The sequence below is a fragment of the Rhinolophus ferrumequinum genome, chromosome 12 (assembly GCF_004115265.2).
Source record: "Rhinolophus ferrumequinum isolate MPI-CBG mRhiFer1 chromosome 12, mRhiFer1_v1.p, whole genome shotgun sequence".
NCBI lineage: Eukaryota > Metazoa > Chordata > Mammalia > Chiroptera > Rhinolophidae > Rhinolophus > Rhinolophus ferrumequinum.
The window spans coordinates 23,588,279-23,604,362 of NC_046295.1; the positions used below are offsets into that span (position 1 = coordinate 23,588,279).

A 16,084-nucleotide genomic window follows, 5' to 3' on the forward strand; every position below is an offset into this window, starting at 1 on the left:
GGTTAGAGTAGACTGGACTTAAGTCAATGTTATTTAAAATCCTGCTTTTTAAAAACACTGTAGCTGAAACATACACCTACTCCGACATAGCAATGTCTAAAATACATCCAAGAGAAATTAGTACATAGGTCTATCTAAAGACATATAGCAGCTTTATTCATAACGGTGCCAATCTGGAAACAACTCAAATGTTCAACAAAGAAATAGATGAATCAATACTTAAATATTCATTCATATAATAGTATATTACATAGTAATACAAAGAAATTACTGGTGTTCAAACACCCCAGGTAAATCTCACTGAACTTATGTTGAGTGAAATAAGCCAGACAGAAAATATACCCTATGTGATTCCATGTACACAAAGTTCAGGAACAGGCAAAACACATCTATAGTGATTTCGGCCAGAAGAGTTGTTACCTCTGAGCGGAGAAGGAGGGTATTGACTGAGCAGGGAAATGACGGAACGTTTTCTGAAAATATTCTATGTCTTGATCTGGGTGGTAGTTACATGAGTGTGTAAATTCATTGAGCTCTACACTTAAGGTTAATGCACTTTACCCCAAATTATATGTTCTTATACCTCAAATATATTTTTAAAAAATCCTCAAGCTAGTACTTTTTCTGCAATATATTTTGAATCTGCAATGTGGAAGAAATTATACTATGCTCAATTTTTCCTAAGTGTCTTAATTTCTCTGTAAGTGGTATAATTAATATTAATAGTTAACATTTATGGCATATTTCTTATACTGCACTAACCATGTGGGTGCTTTACATACATCAGCTAATCTAATGACATTTAATCATCACTTTGGAGGTTACAGAGGACTTTTTTGAGCATACTGTTCCATTCAAAATTCATGTCAACTCCTGGAGACATCCAAAGGTATAACCTCATTTTATATATCAGGTAAATAAGGTTTTCAAAGATGAGGACACTTCTCTAAGGTCACACAACTTGTAAATGCCAAAGCTTTCCTGACATCTATGACTCCACATGTGGTTAAGCTACTCTGTTGTTCTTTTATAGATCTATTATATAGCACTAATCTGGTGAATTCAAAATATCAACTTTCTTGCAGATTCTTCAGTTGTGAACAAATGATATTTTACATGGAAGATAGTCTCAAATGCCAGAGTCAATACCAGGAGTGTTGTTAGATACAGGCTGTGCACGTATAGACCATTTTCCAGCAGGTTGGAGCGGTAGCGACCCTCTGACACACTGAAGATTCCTTAAAATCACTCCAGATGGAAATGCTAAGATTGGCAGGCTGATCCTGCTCGTTCTACCATAGGGGAATTAGAAAGAAAATATGTCGCAAAGACACAAGCTACATAATATGGAATCCTGGCTTGGAATCAAAGGTCCTGAATTAATGTTTCTATTCCAGCATTAGTTATGAGAATTTGAGCACTTTGAATTTCTCTTCTATAAAATGAAGACCCACAGCCAGTTCATCTCTGTTATCCCCTGAAACTACATGAATACATTCAGTGGATACAAGCCTTAGAGGCAGCCTCTTGCTACAGAAGTACAGCTAAAAGTCAGTGATTCTTCTATCTGTGTGATGAACAGAATAATGTCAAAATTGTAGTGTTTTATGATGATCAAACAAGTTAATGTCTATGAAATAATTTTGAAATGGAAAAAGACTCCAAAATATTGTATTAGTGAGATTATTTGCAATATTCATTAGAGTAATTAATATTCATCTGAGTTCACCTACATTGGAGTAGGTTAGACCATTCACATCTTTCTTCTCTTCATGTACTAAGTTAAAAGTAATGCCCATTGGATGCTGCAGTTCATGCATTTAAAACCTTAAGTAAAAGCTACTATTAGAACCGAAGGTGATATTAGGTTGGTGCAAAAGTAATTGCAGTTTTTGCAATTTTAACCTTTTAAACCGCAATTGCTTTTACACCAACCTAATATTTCTATTAATGATAGTGAAGAGTCAATTCTAGAGTGTTCACTATTTAAGAGGATGAAAACACTTAACAATATCCCCTTGGTTCTCAGGTGCCTTTGCAGAAGTTGTGCAAGATAAAAGATCAATGGAAAAGCATGGACCAGATAAGTAATAAATTCCTCCTCCATTTCCTATGGTAATGAGCTTTTGTTTCTTTGAAATGTAGCTGGTCCGATGTTTCCTCAAAGAGTACCTTGCTGAATAAATTTTCGTTTTGAAATTTTTCTTGGATGGAGTTTCTGGGATCCGTTTAGTCTTTTTGATCCCTGGTAATCATAATTGTGACAGATCTAGGTGCCATGGTAACATTTGAAGACGCTAAAATACCTGGAGTGTATTTTAGGTCCAAACAAGAGCTGGTGATGTACAATTAAATATCCCACTGGATCCAAGTCCAGTAATTTAAAAAATACTCACCTTCCTATTCCTAAGAAATATAATAAATGGTTAAAAAGGACCCACCCATTCCCCCCCCCCCCCGCTTTTAATCCATGATTGGAAACCAGTGTCAGTCAGCACACTTCCCAGTCGTTCAGTGCTTCCATCAACAACATTTACGCAGAAATGTTCTGGGGGGAGAGGGTGGTCCACAGTAAGGGAAACAGAAGGCATCACAGAATTCTCCATCATTTTTCAATGATAGCATTTGTCAGAGGAAGAAATGATAAAAACTACTGAATCACATACCTTTATCATTGACTATTAAAACCCAAGGAAATAAGATATAACTACTCTGACGACAGTGAGGTTCATAAGTACCAGGTTGGACAGTTAAGTCCACGAACTCATCCTAGAAAAAATGCTACACACCTCATTGCTGAATATCACTGTGGTCACCTTCCAAGTACTCCCCTTGGGAAGCTATGCACCGATGCCAGCGCCATTTCTGGAATGGCCATCAGAGCTGTCATCGTATTACCCTTGAAGTCTTGAATGTCATCCAAATATCTTCCTTTCAATATTTCCTTTATCTTTGGGTAAAGAAAGAAGTCATTGGGGTCCAGATCAGGTGAGTAGGGAGGGTGTTTCAATACAGTTACTTGTTTACTGGCTAAAAACTCCCTCACAGACAGCGCCCTGTGAGCTGGTGAATTGTCATGGTGCAAAAGCCATGAATTGTTGGCGAAACATTCAGATCATCTAACTTTTTCACGCAGCCTTTTCTGCACTTCCAAATAGTCAACTTGGTTAACTGTTTGTCCAGTTAGTACAAATTCATAATGAATAATCCCTCTGATATCAAAAAAGGTTAGCAATATCGATGCAACAAATTTGCAAACCTAATTGTCAGATCACGTATATACCCAGAAGTGGGATTGGTAGATCATATGTTAATTCTATGTTTAACTTTTTGGAGGAAGCTCCATACTGGCTTCTATAGTGGGTGTCCCATATTACAATCCCGTCAGTAGTCCATAAGGGTTCCAACTTCTCCATGTGGAATTCTTAAGACTGTTTTTCCTTTTTGAGAGATTGATTCTCTGGGGATTATTGCCTTTTTCTTTCTGGCCATTGCCTTTTTCTTTTTTTTTAACTTTGGAATTAAAAACATTATTAGATGTTACTTTTTTAGAGTGCTTTTCGTTCACAACAAAATTGACTGGGAGGTACAGAGATTTCCCACACATGCCCTGCCTTATACATGTAAAGCCTCCCCCTTTATTAACATCCCCTACCATTTGTTACAAGTGATGAATTTATATTGACACATCATTATCACCTACAGTTTATTGTCTGTGCTCAGTTTCACTCTTGGTGTTACACGTTCCATGGGTTTGGACGAATTTATAAAGACATTATCTCCACCATTAAGGTATCATACAGAGTAGTTTTATTGCCCTAAAATATTTCTGTGCTCCACCTATTCATATCTCCCTCCTTTTAACCCCTGATCCTTTTACTGTCTCCATAGTTTTGCCTTTTCCCAAATGTCATATAGTTGGAATCATACAGTATGCAGCCTTTTCAGATTGACTTCTTTCACATCATAACATGCATTTAACATGTCTTTTCATGGCTAGATATCTCACCTTTTTTTTTAAGCACTGAATATATTCCATTGTCTTTATGTATTACAGTTTATCCACCTACTGAAGGATATCTTGGTTATTTCTAAGTTTTGGCAATTATGAATAAACAACTACTATTGCAGGTTTTTGTGCGGACTTACGGCAAAGAGTATGCTTAGTTTTGTAAGAAACTGCCAAGCTGTTAACCAAAGTAGCTGTGAATTCCCACTGACCACGAATAAGAGAGTTCCTGTTGCTCCATACCCTTGCATTTGGTGTTGACAGTGTTCTGGAGGTGGCCAGTCAAAGAGGTGTATAGTGATATCTCATTTTTGTTTCAGTTTGCATTTCCCTGCAGTCATACGATGTGTGGCATTTTTTTCATACCTTTGTTTTCCATAGGCATATCTTTTTTTGTGAAGTATCTGTTAAAGTCTTTGGCCCAATTGTTAATCAGGTTGTTTGTTTTCTTCATGCCATTGCATTTTAATCTGACTGAAGAATCTGATTTTGTTTTCAACTACAAAGTGTGTACTCACTAAGGAAGAGAGAAGTAGGTCTTTTCCATATCTGTTCAGTGGAGAGAAAAGTCAATAGTAAGATGAAGAATAAATATTGGAAAGATAAGAAAGGTGTTTTAGCATACACCATTTGATCAAAGCAATACACATAACTGGATAGTGAGGTTTAAATTAAGGTATCCTCAGTCTGCTGGGCAAAGCAGACATCTGAGCATGAATTCAGTTATGAAAAATCTTTATTGACATACAAAGAGTCAACATACATGATACGGAAGAGGTGTATTACTGAGACTATAAATTCTTAAGGCAATACCTCCCTATATTACATGTGATAAATCTCTTCCCTGGTCCTAGTTTATGAAGGGTATGTTGTATATTCTATAGCACATTTTTTGTGGCACTTACACAATTCATAATTATTTAATTGTGTGAGAATTTTTAAGAATATAGATATGGACTGACCATAGCATAAGTTATGTGAGGCCAGGGGCATGTTTATTTTCCCCATTGCTGTTTTTTCAGTAATGAAGCTGGTATCTGGTGCATTGCAGGAGCTTGGAGATATTATTGAAGGAACAAATGCAGTGTGGTAGAGAGAATCTTGTTTGTAGAGGGAAGGGATCTGAGTTCCATTAATATAATACAATCAGAATCATCACTAAATAGTAAGCTTTCTTGGGGAATTCACTTATTCTCTCAGCCTTGGTTTACCCCATCTATAAAATGAGGATTCCATAGTTGAACACTTTTTCTCCCCAGACAATGTTACTTGGGGTCCGGGGGTTTTTAGGAGGTGTCCTTGGACTGCACAATGGAGAAATCCAAGACACAGGGCTCTTGGCCCTCTATCCCCACTTTGGAAATAAAGAGCTCCTCTTCTCTGTTTTATGTATTGGGATTCTATGAAAAATTTTATTTACAATACACTTCCAATGCTTAAATTATGGTGGAAACCCCATAATTTAAATTGGAAAATCTCTGAGACCACTTCCAGCATTGTCTGGATTATTCTTATCCCAGAATCCTCATTTCATTCAGGTTTTTGCCTAAGTGTCACCTGCTCAAAGAGACCCTTTTTTTTTTTTAAAGTTGATGGGTTTTTTTGTTTGTTTGTTTGTTTTCCAAGTCAAGTTGTTGTCCTTTCAATCTTAGTTGTGGAGGGTGCAGCTCAGCTCCAGGTCCAGTTGCCATTGCTAGTTGCAGGGGGCACAGCCCACCATCCCTTGTGGGAGTCGAACCGGCAACCTTGAAGTTGAGAGGACGCACCTCAACCAACTGAGCCATCTGGGAGCTCAGCCGCAGCTCAGCTCAGGGTGCCGTGTTCAATCTTAGTTGCAGGGGTCGCTGCCCACCATCCCTTGCGGGACTCCAGGAGTTGAACTGGCAACCTTGTGGTTGAGAGCCCACTGGCCCATGTGGGAATCGAACTGTCAGCCTTCGGAGTTAGGCGCACAGAGCTCCAACCGCCTGAGCCACCAGGCCGTCCCCTCAAAGAGACCCTTTTTGACCACCCTCTTGGTATAATTTGTGCGTATTATACCACAAATGATTTGATTGGTATGATTTTGCATTTTGTGTGGTAGGTATTAGTGCATAAATCCTGTCTCTCTGACTGCACAGTACATTCTTCGGGATGAGAGTCATATAATGTATATCTCTTTCCTAACCCTAATCAGTCTTTAATAGAGGGCTAGAAATGGAATGAATATTACTGTTCAACTTATTCATTTACAAATATTTAGCAAGAACTTTGTAATAGTTACTGTACATCAGACATTTGGCATTCAAAGTCTTTAATATACCATTTAATTTCTTCTTTAAAATGGAAGAATACTTTCTCCAATGTTAATGGAAATCAGAGTTAATGTATTCAATCAGAAGAGCAACATCTTGGTGAGATGAAGATTCTGGGCAGCGGGCAAGGTTCAGTTACTGGCTGAGGGATTAGGGCCATTACCCTCCCTTCCTTACGACCAACCCTTCACTGGCTGCCTATTGCCTCAGAGACTGCACTGCAAGTCTCTCACGGCGCCCAGCTGCTTCCCCATCTTTCTTCACCTGCTGCCATTTGGAAAACCTTTCCCCACTCCATGTTGTCCTGATGTGTCAACATTCCTAACCCCCACTCCTTCTCTAGTTGCCCTAGGGTTTTTCTGAGAAAATATGGAAGATGACTCTTTTCCTTTTGGATTGCAAGCCATAGGAAAGTAGTCCTGCGCTGAATGTGGTCTTCTTTGTCACAAAACGCCTGTATGTAGCAGGAGAAAATAAGGTTAATATGCAAAGTGAAGCAGAGATGGAGATTGGCAATAGAGGGAAAGATAAAAGGTTTTAGTCTCTAAATCTACTCGCGGTATCAGCGTTGTCGTAAGGGTCAAATGAATTAATAAATGCATGTAAATAAAACTGTATATAAGGATGCCCGTGTTCAATAATTGTTACCTTCCTTAACTATATCTAATATGATATTTTAATGTATTCTTTTTTACTTCACCTGGATTGTAAGGTTTCGAGAGCAGGCCCTAGGTTTTTATTTATTTCTGTCTTGCCTCTCGCCCATGATTAGTACAGAACCTTATCGAAGATTCAGTAGCCTTGGAGGGAATTTAATAGATTAGCACATTCTGGTTCCTGCAAGACACATCCAGTGTATGACTTCACCCTCATCTTTCTAGATAAGTCTGGGAATTTTGTTGGTAGGCTTGTGCCACTTCTAAAATGGGAACATCATCTTTTGCCTGTGGATTACTTTTGTTACTTTTGGAGTATTCTGACTTAGGCTGAGCGGCCATGGTTTCTTTTTCTTTCTTTTTTTTTCTTCTTCTTCTTCTTCTTTTTTTTTTTTTACACATAACAACTGTTTTTATTTTGATTTTTCCTGCTTAAAAATGCATTGTTTTCTGAGAGAGCTAGAGTTAGGCGATTTTTCCAGAATCAGTGAGCCAAGACTCCCAACTCCTTGGGTTATGCTTGGAAAGATAAAAATTGTTCCTGGTGCTAAGCTTTGAAAGACCAAATAACTCCCAAATCTCACAAAGATTGTTGAAATGTAAAACATCTTAGAATTAAATTGTGTACGTTGCCTTTGGTGCATTTTCCTGTAAAGAGGATTCCTGATGATTTTGTTCACGTATACAATCGTGTTCAGAAATCTTAATGTCTGTTTAATGCTAGTGTTTGAAGCTGTTTTCAAGTTAATTATTAATGAGAAAAATAGGTTGCCTGTTTGATTTTCAATTGTGAGGGCAGAGTAGAATGGAATGAGTCAATTTATTCTGATTTCCTGACTGAATTTAGTGGCCAAATGTGGAAATGACAATGTAATGAGTAGAAATTTTAGCCTGCAGTTTCCATTTCCACAAGCAATAGCCTTGGATAAGAGAATGGGAAATGCTTGCTCAAATAGATTCAGTGAAGCTTGTGATTTGAGTATCAGTCCTCAAAAAATTAGAGGACTTGAATCTTTCATTCTTTCAGATCTCCAGCTAGACCATTAGCTCCAGACATGAAACAAAGTGCTAGGAGAAAGATTCCTTTGTTAATAACAGCTATGGTGCTTGGTGTGTACATGTATGTGTTTGGAAAAGTCTGTCCCTTTAATATCTCCCCTGACAGGTAGACCCTCTTCCTACACCCTCATTCAGAAGATTTTTAAAAAATTTTTATTTATTTTTATTTTTATTTTTTTATTATTATTCGGAAGATTTTTAAAAGATATTTTATAGAGAGAGACTCATATCTTTTACAAATAAAAGGTTTATTTTCGTCCTTTCCAATCCTCATACCTCATTTTTTTTTCTTATTGTACTACCTAGGATCTCCTATCCAATGTTGAATTACGGGGACTATAGCAGGCATTTTTCTCCTCTTCCTTCTTCAGTGGTTGCTAAAATTTTACCATTAAGAATGAGATTTCTGATAGATGTCTTTGGTTAAAAAGCCTTCCATTCTATTCCTAGTTGGCTAATAGTGTTTTGTTGTTTGTTTATTTGTTTATTTTTAGTGAATGAGTATTGAATTTTACTGAATACTGCTCTTCTGCATTTATTAAAATGACGTGTGGCTTTTTTCTCCTTTAATAGATTAAGATGCTAGATGTTTTCATTTTGAACCATCCTTCCAGTCCTGAAATAAACCCCATTGATCATAACGACTTTTAAAATACATAGCTAGATTAGATTTTCAAATATATTATTTAGGATTTTGCATGTATGTTTACAAATGATATTGGGTCTGTACTTTTCTGATTTCAAGCAGAGTGCGCAGCTCTTTTTCTTGCCTCCCTCAGGATAGTTTCATTTCCTGTTGTCTCTTACCCACCCTGTCAGCTCTGAACTCTGAGGTCAGGAAGCCTCCGCCTCCAAACCTCACTGGGTTGTGTTTCTGTTCTTTTCTGGTATACAGAGGTACTTATTGTACTTTTATTTACTTGTTTGCTTTTAAATGGATCTATTTGCGGTGTGGGTATGTCTGTCCTTTCGTCTCCTGCACGGATAGTCTTTTTTTGTCACAGCATCACTTCCCATAGCGATCCAGCTTTATTGACTTGGCCAAAACCCATCTCCATCATGCAGTCCAACCTCTGTGCTTGGCGTCTTAGGTAACATTTAATGAGCACACTACTAATGCCTTGGTTTGAGTTGTAAGTGTAGGTCTTGGCTGTGCTTCTCAGACAGTGCTATATTTCTACAGCAGTTTAACGAAATCGTATGCATTTTATAATCCAAAATATGCCAATCTCCAACACAGGACATTTTATATTTTCCATATCATTCCAGCCCTAAGGTTAGAAATAGAATAATTTCTTTAAAATGCATTTTGTTCCAACATTAAGTTCAGCAGCCTATGCTTTTAGGGGAACAATTCTTGGATGTTTCTTTGCCTTGTTCTTTTTAAACCCTGGCTTTGCATTTCAACTGGTCCAACATTTACTAATGTTGATAATTATATTATTTCAATAGCCCCTCCCCATTTGTGGAAGATATGAGAGAACGAGTGACTTATTTGTATAAGCAGGTACTTCAGATTTCAAGACATTTTGGATAAACGAACCCTAACTCTGCCTGTTTTAGGGTATGTTCAGAAGTCAGGCCAATGGTCATATGTATATAATTAACTATGACAATTACATTTCCTGCAGACATGTTGGAATACATTGCAATCTAAATTTGTTAATTTTGCTACGATGTTTAAGGTATTTTCCCCCCACAGAAGTAATATAAAATATTTATTTATTTTTCTATGCTAATTCATAGCAGAAGTACACTGATGCAATTGTCTACTAGGATTTCTTTATCAAATGGATTTTGTGTCTCAACTAGTAGCATCTAGAATCACCTTCATTTCTTTTCAGGTATGACATCCACAAGGGGAGGCAATTCTTAAATTCAATCTGAGAACAAAATTTTCTATCACATGTTTCCTGGTATCATAAAGGCTTTATTTATTTCTTGCCCTTTCAAGATTAGTACATGAATATTCTTTGTCACTACATTTTGTTTACTAATAGCTGTGTTTAGTAAACAATGTTTGTTTACTTATAAAGAGCTTAGTGATTCTTCAAGAAGTTTTACCCATTTATACTTAGAGAAATGGAATGAATCAAGAGATTCTTGAAGATTTTAAATTCCTAGTGATTCTGAGTAAGTATATATGTATATCATTCATTGATATACATATGATGAGGTATTTATAAAACATGTTTTGATGTAATATTTATAAACCATGTTTTAAAGTAAAATAATTATTTTTCTCTCTTCTTTTGTATTCTTACTCATTTCTTTTCCTTCTTTCCTTCCTTCCTTCCTTCCTTCCTTCCTTCCTTCCTTCCTTCCTTCCTTCCTTCCTCATATAATTTTCTTCCCTTTTCCATTTCCCTCTCTCTCCTCATTTTTCCAAGGAAAGGGGTATGACGTGGTGCCTTATTAGGGTAAACCACATCTAGGTTGAATTAGATTTATAGTGCCCTGTACATTTGGCTAAGATTTAGAATAGCAGGACGTGTCTCAATATAAACATTTCCCCTAAAGTGAGATAATAGTCCAACTTTTTTATATATGGTCAATCTAAAAGTTAGGCCAGAGGATATGCTATTATTATTATTTTTTTTTATTCTGGTGGAGCTGAAATAAAGGAAAGCATTTTAGTATGCAGGTGTTAAGAAACAGGACTCTCAACCACCCACTGAATCCTGATAAGTTTGACTAAATGAACCTCAGTTGAGAGGATATTTCTTGACCTGTGATGTATCTGAATCAGGGGGCTCATAAACTATATGCAAATGAGGTGAGATTAATGGGACTTTTGTGGATTTATAAAAAGAATCAGACACATGAAAAGCCTTATAAACTGAAGAACTAAGATGATACTTTAAAAGAGAATCCTAGAATCTTCTATCTTCTCCTTTGAATGCTGTGACAAAAGCTAAAAGGGGCCCGTTCCCTCTCGTCCTCCCTTCTGAGCGCTGGGCATCTTGTGTGAAATGAATAAAAACCCCTCAGGATGGCAATTTGTTTGAAGAAAAGAGGTTCAGGAAAAAAGTATGTTTGAAGAGTTTGAAGGTTCAGGAAACAACTGTGTGAGTATGTATGTGAGTGGGTGTGAGCACGTTTGTGTGTACCTATGTGCGTGTAGTATGTGTGAATATGCATGCACATGGGTGTGAAGTTGTATGAACGTGTGTGTACATGCCTTTGAATGGGTTTGTGTGGGTGTGTCCCCCATGGGTGCCTATGTGTGTGTAGCATGTGTGCACGTGTGTGGTGTGTTTGAGTGACTGTGTATGTAGCATGTGTATGAGCCTGTGCATCTGTGTGCTGAGGGCTGTGGGTGGGAGAGGCAGCTTCGGCTCAGCCAGTGGCAGAGCAGTTAGTATATAACTAATAGTGAGAAAGGAAGCTGGGGAGAGACAAGGAAGAGAAGCGACCAACCTCATTAACAAAAGCCCAGTTCTGTCCCTGCGGACCCAGCCAGCAGAAGGGACTGGAGAGCTGTGGCTCTCCGCCAGGGAGGTCGGGCTCCCTGCAAACAGTGGCAGGCATCCTTTATCATGCTCTTCTCAGAGGGAGTCCTGAGGCTTGGCAGTCGGGAAGTTTTCAAAGCCGCAGCAGCAGCAGCCTTGGCGAAGACCCGCAAAGACGGTGAAGTGTGTATGTAAACTTCAATTCTATTATTTTCTTGTTGGGTGGGTTAATGGATTTTTCGTACAAAGAAAGCTAAAACTCAGCTGACCTGAAAGACTGGAATTTCAGCTCTCTTTACTTCCCTGTGTTGTTTTTCCTCCCCCTTCCTCTCTTTAAACCAGAGATTAACCGGTCAGTGACTCTGATCCTGCCCGCCCGGGCCAAGGGTTCCTAGTTTTGGGGCTTGGAAAGGAAAACCACTACCTGTAAGTATCTGCTTTATATACTTCCTCTCATCTTAACTGTGACCCTTATGTTAGCAGAATGCCCCAGAAGTTGCGTGCATGGTGGTAGCATTAACTCCAAGTAATGATGCAAGAAGTATGTAGAGTCTGCTTGCAAAAGTTTAATTCTCATGTAAACTAAGAAGCTGGTAACTTGTGGTGTTAAAAAACCATATGCCAAAAATGGGATACTCTTTATCATGTAATAAAAATTTGTAACTCCCGTTTGAGTCTATTTCCAATGGCACTCACCAATGAAATAACCATTTTAAAATGTTGTGATTTTTCTCCCCCCAGAATGGTTTTTCTCAGCCAAATAAAATGGCAAAGGGAAAAGATGCAAAAATTAACAAAACAGATAATATCCTCATGGTATAAAGATATCAAAATTTGGAGGAGACGATTTTTGGATACTTTTGCTTTAGTTTAGCTATGTTTGGATATGTTTTCAAAAACACGGTATCTTTTTTAATGGGGATGAAAGAAGAGTGTTGGAGAGGCAAAGAAATCAAATTGTTCTGAAGTTTTTGACTGATTTTTGCTTACCAACCAGATTTAGTTTAGGAATTTTTGGTGCTGTAGCAAATAGATTCTTTTAGTTTTCATCTGGATCACAGAAATAATTTTTAAGGCATTTAACTTTTATTCCTGCCTTTTACTATTGCTCTCAGTCTTGTGGCGTGGCATGAATTACAAAGCTTTAAAAGAGCATTTCCGGAGGCTGGTTGGAGTTTATGGCCTGGGAATCTTGCTGGAGAGATTAACCTCTTCAGGGCTGCTCTGGGGACCAGATCTAGTGATGCAAATGCTCTTTAGCTTTCTGCTCTGGAAAACTGATATTGTCATGTCTGGCTCTAGTTAAAGCTTGAAGAGTTGCTCTTCCTTCCCCCGCCTACATTTGGTAAAAGTGTCTTTAGCAGAACTCTAGGAAAATGTTAACTAGCTTTGGCTCTTTCACTCCATCAGAGATTCTCAAAGTGTGCGTAAGAACCACCAGGGTGCTTAGTGAAACGCAGGTGCCTAGGCCACACCCCCAAAGAATTTTAGACCTGGGGTGGGGCCGGGATTCTACCCAGGTGATTCCGATGCAGGTGTGGTCACACTTGGATAAGCACTACTCTACCTTGTCCTTAGCAATTAAATTCTTGTCATGTACTTGATTAATATTAAATCTCCTATCTAATTCATAAGCTTGAGTTTGAGCTGATGTTGAACATAAGCTATGTGCAACATGGTTTTGCACGCTTGGCTGGCAAACCATGGTTTTTTAACCAGCTTTCCCACCAACTTCATCTTTGTTTCTTTTTTCTTTTCTTGCTCCCCTTTCCATCTCTGCCTTCCCATTCCCATGAGTGAGAAAGGGAGTGGGGCAAAGCTACCTGGACACCATATTTTCCTGCTATAGGATCTGACCTGCCCCCTCCATGGCCGAGCAATGTTTGTCCTGGAAACTTTAAGCCCAAGGCTGTTTTAATTCTTTATCAGCCTCCTGGGATGCTCTGCCCCTGAGTTAGGCAGAACTCAGCTGGATTTCTTGGGACTGTTCAGGAACAGTGTAATTCATAGAAGCTGAGTTTAGATTGGACCAGCCCAAAGGGATTGGGAAAAACAGGAAGTGATACCTCCATCGTGTCGAGGTCCTCCTTTGACAACATAGGAAAGTAAGACCTCAGTCTCCATCCCCATCCTCAGTGACATTTTCTGGCATTGTATATTTATGGCATTGTATATTTATAGTAAAAAGAAAATAGGATATGGTCATCAGTGCCCCTTCCTTTTTGCCCTCTACGCAGTCCAGTTATTCATGGGTGCCTGCTACATGCCAGACTCAGTGCTAGTGTCCAATGACTTTGAAGTGACCAATGTGAACAGTATGGACAGGGTCTTTGTCCCTACGATGTTTCAAATCTTAGCTATTGCTAACCAATCTTAGATGAGCCACCTAACCTCTCTAAGCATCACTTTCTCCATCAATAAAACAATAGGGCTGAATGAATGAGTTTTGGTATCTTCCCTAATGATATTCTGACACTGATGGATACAGCTCAGTCTTCTAAAGTCAGTTATTGGGGAATGGGAACTTTTTTCTTTTTAATTTTTTATTAAAGTATAGTTGGCATACAATACAATGGGAACTCTTTAGCGTTTGCTTTGAGAACAGGCCCCAAAGATTTGGCTTACTGCTTTTCTTCAAGATTAAAAAAAAAATATATCCTTTACATTTTCTTTCTCTCACAAATAACCAAGACCACCAGTATAGTGAGTTAGACAAATGCCACTTTTTTCAGAGCACACAGTCGTTCTTCACAACGGGATCCTGTAACTCTCTAGAAACTCTGTGTCTCTGGGTCGGTTACTTAGGACGGCAGCCTCTTATCTTGTCTGAATCTGGTGTTGTTACCCCTTTGGAGAGCTGGGTGGTCCGAACAGGACTTGCTGGCTTCCATACTTGCACAGCTTGCAACCTGACCCTTTCATTCAAGTGATTTAATAGCTTTTGTGCTACCAGGTGAGAAGCTCAAATAGAGATCTTTGAAGGGCTGGGGGGAAAAAAACAACTCCCTAATGAAATCTTGCATTTTGTCTGTACTATAGCTTCTCTCACTTCGGTGACTGGGGCAACATTTCAAAGGGTTCTAAGACTTGGCCATCAAGATAAGAAAATATAGCTGTGATCGCTGTGTTTTTCTGACAAATGTAGCCTCCAGCTGTCTGCAGATATCATGTTTGGGTGGGAAACTACTCACTGGAGACAGAGTACAGGGATCTTGCAGAGTTAGGATTTTTTTAAAAACTTTTATTTATTTAAGTGTGTTTTTCCAGGACCCCTCAGCTCCAAGTCAAGTAGTTGTTTTAGTCTAGTTGTGGAGGGCACAGCTCACAATGGCCCATGTGGGGATCGAACTGGCAACCTTGTTGCTAAGAGCACCGCTCTCTAACCAACTGAGCTAATTGGACACCCCCAAGTTAGGAATTTTTGACTAAATGTTTTCGGCCTTTCTTTGTTAAGTTTAAAGGGGATAGCGAAGTAGTCTTTGATTTCACTCTTAGCCCTCCCTATTTATGGGGTTGTTGATATGATATCAAAATACTTCTTGTGTGCATCATGCAAAGGCTGCTAAGATTGAATATCACTCTTCATTCTCAACTTTATCCTTGAAATGTTCTTATCTGGCTTCCTTAGAGACAGGGGCAGATAACACTCTAGGACTCACTAAGCCCCAAGTCCTTCCATTGGGGGTTGCACCTCCCCGGGATCCCATCTCTGCCTTCTGTCAAGTGTTATCAGCTGCTTAGTACTTAAAAATGCTCCCTACATTCTTCTCTTAAAATAAATGAGCCAGGACTTTATCTCATGGGGTCGCACTCCATGCCATGGTGTTTTCATTCCAAGGTCTACATTGCTTGTTAGCACAAAAATTCTTCATTTTGTAAATTGTTAGTCAAAACCATTGTGAAGTTAGGAGAATTTCAGAAGGGATCGAAATTCTCAGATGAGGACCAATCCAAATGTTTGAAAGTTGTTGGGTATATCCTATCCAATCCCTTTCACGGCCCAGATTTGTTTTTCCTGTAAAAGTGATGCTCCTTCTTGGGAAGACAGCACAGCAACAACATAAGACAATGATTTAATTCTGTGATATGTAAATCTCCCCCTTTATTAGAACATGGTAGGATGATTCTATTTTGTTCAATAAGTATTAGTGATTGTTTTAAACCCAAAAGGTAGTACTGATAGGAGATCCTGGAAATTAAATCAGAGTAGTGCAGTTGAAAAAAAAAAGTGACCTTTCAATACATTTCAACTGGCTTGCAATCCTGGTCTACAGTATTCTTTGGTTCTGTAATATTGGGCAAGTTATATACTCAGTTTGCTTAAGAGTACATAAGGGTGTTAATATTCACCTCACCGTGTATTTGTAAGGTCTAACAGACATTTGGAAAGCACCTAGCATGGTGCATGATATACGATAAATGCTCAATAAATATTTCTTCTTTGAGAGAGGGCTAACACGGGTGTGAAGACTGGAAAGAAGCAAACATGTGGCAAGCTACTCAATATGTAGGTGTAAAGAAAAGGGAAATGGGAAAAATAGCTTCTTTCCAGATCACAGTGACTGAGAAGGATAGATCTCAACCCATTACTTCCCTGGCCTTAGCTCTGGTCAG

The 16,084-nt window shown here is 38.5% G+C and overlaps 1 protein-coding gene across 5 annotated transcripts in view; it reads left to right on the forward strand.

Moving 5' to 3' along the window:
* The first annotated feature begins 4,278 nt into the window (after positions 1 to 4,278).
* Positions 4,279 to 16,084, forward strand: part of FREM1 (FRAS1 related extracellular matrix 1) — a 168,804-nt gene continuing 156,998 nt past the window's right edge. For 4 of the 5 annotated variants that reach the window (XM_033123893.1, XM_033123896.1, XM_033123897.1 and 1 more), the window contains exons 1-2: positions 11,280 to 11,657; positions 11,813 to 11,896. The gene's annotated coding sequence lies outside the window, so the exon portion shown is untranslated. Of the gene's footprint in view, positions 4,300 to 11,279; positions 11,658 to 11,812; positions 11,897 to 16,084 lie in introns of those variants that run through there. The other variant, XM_033123895.1, reaches the window with a different exon arrangement.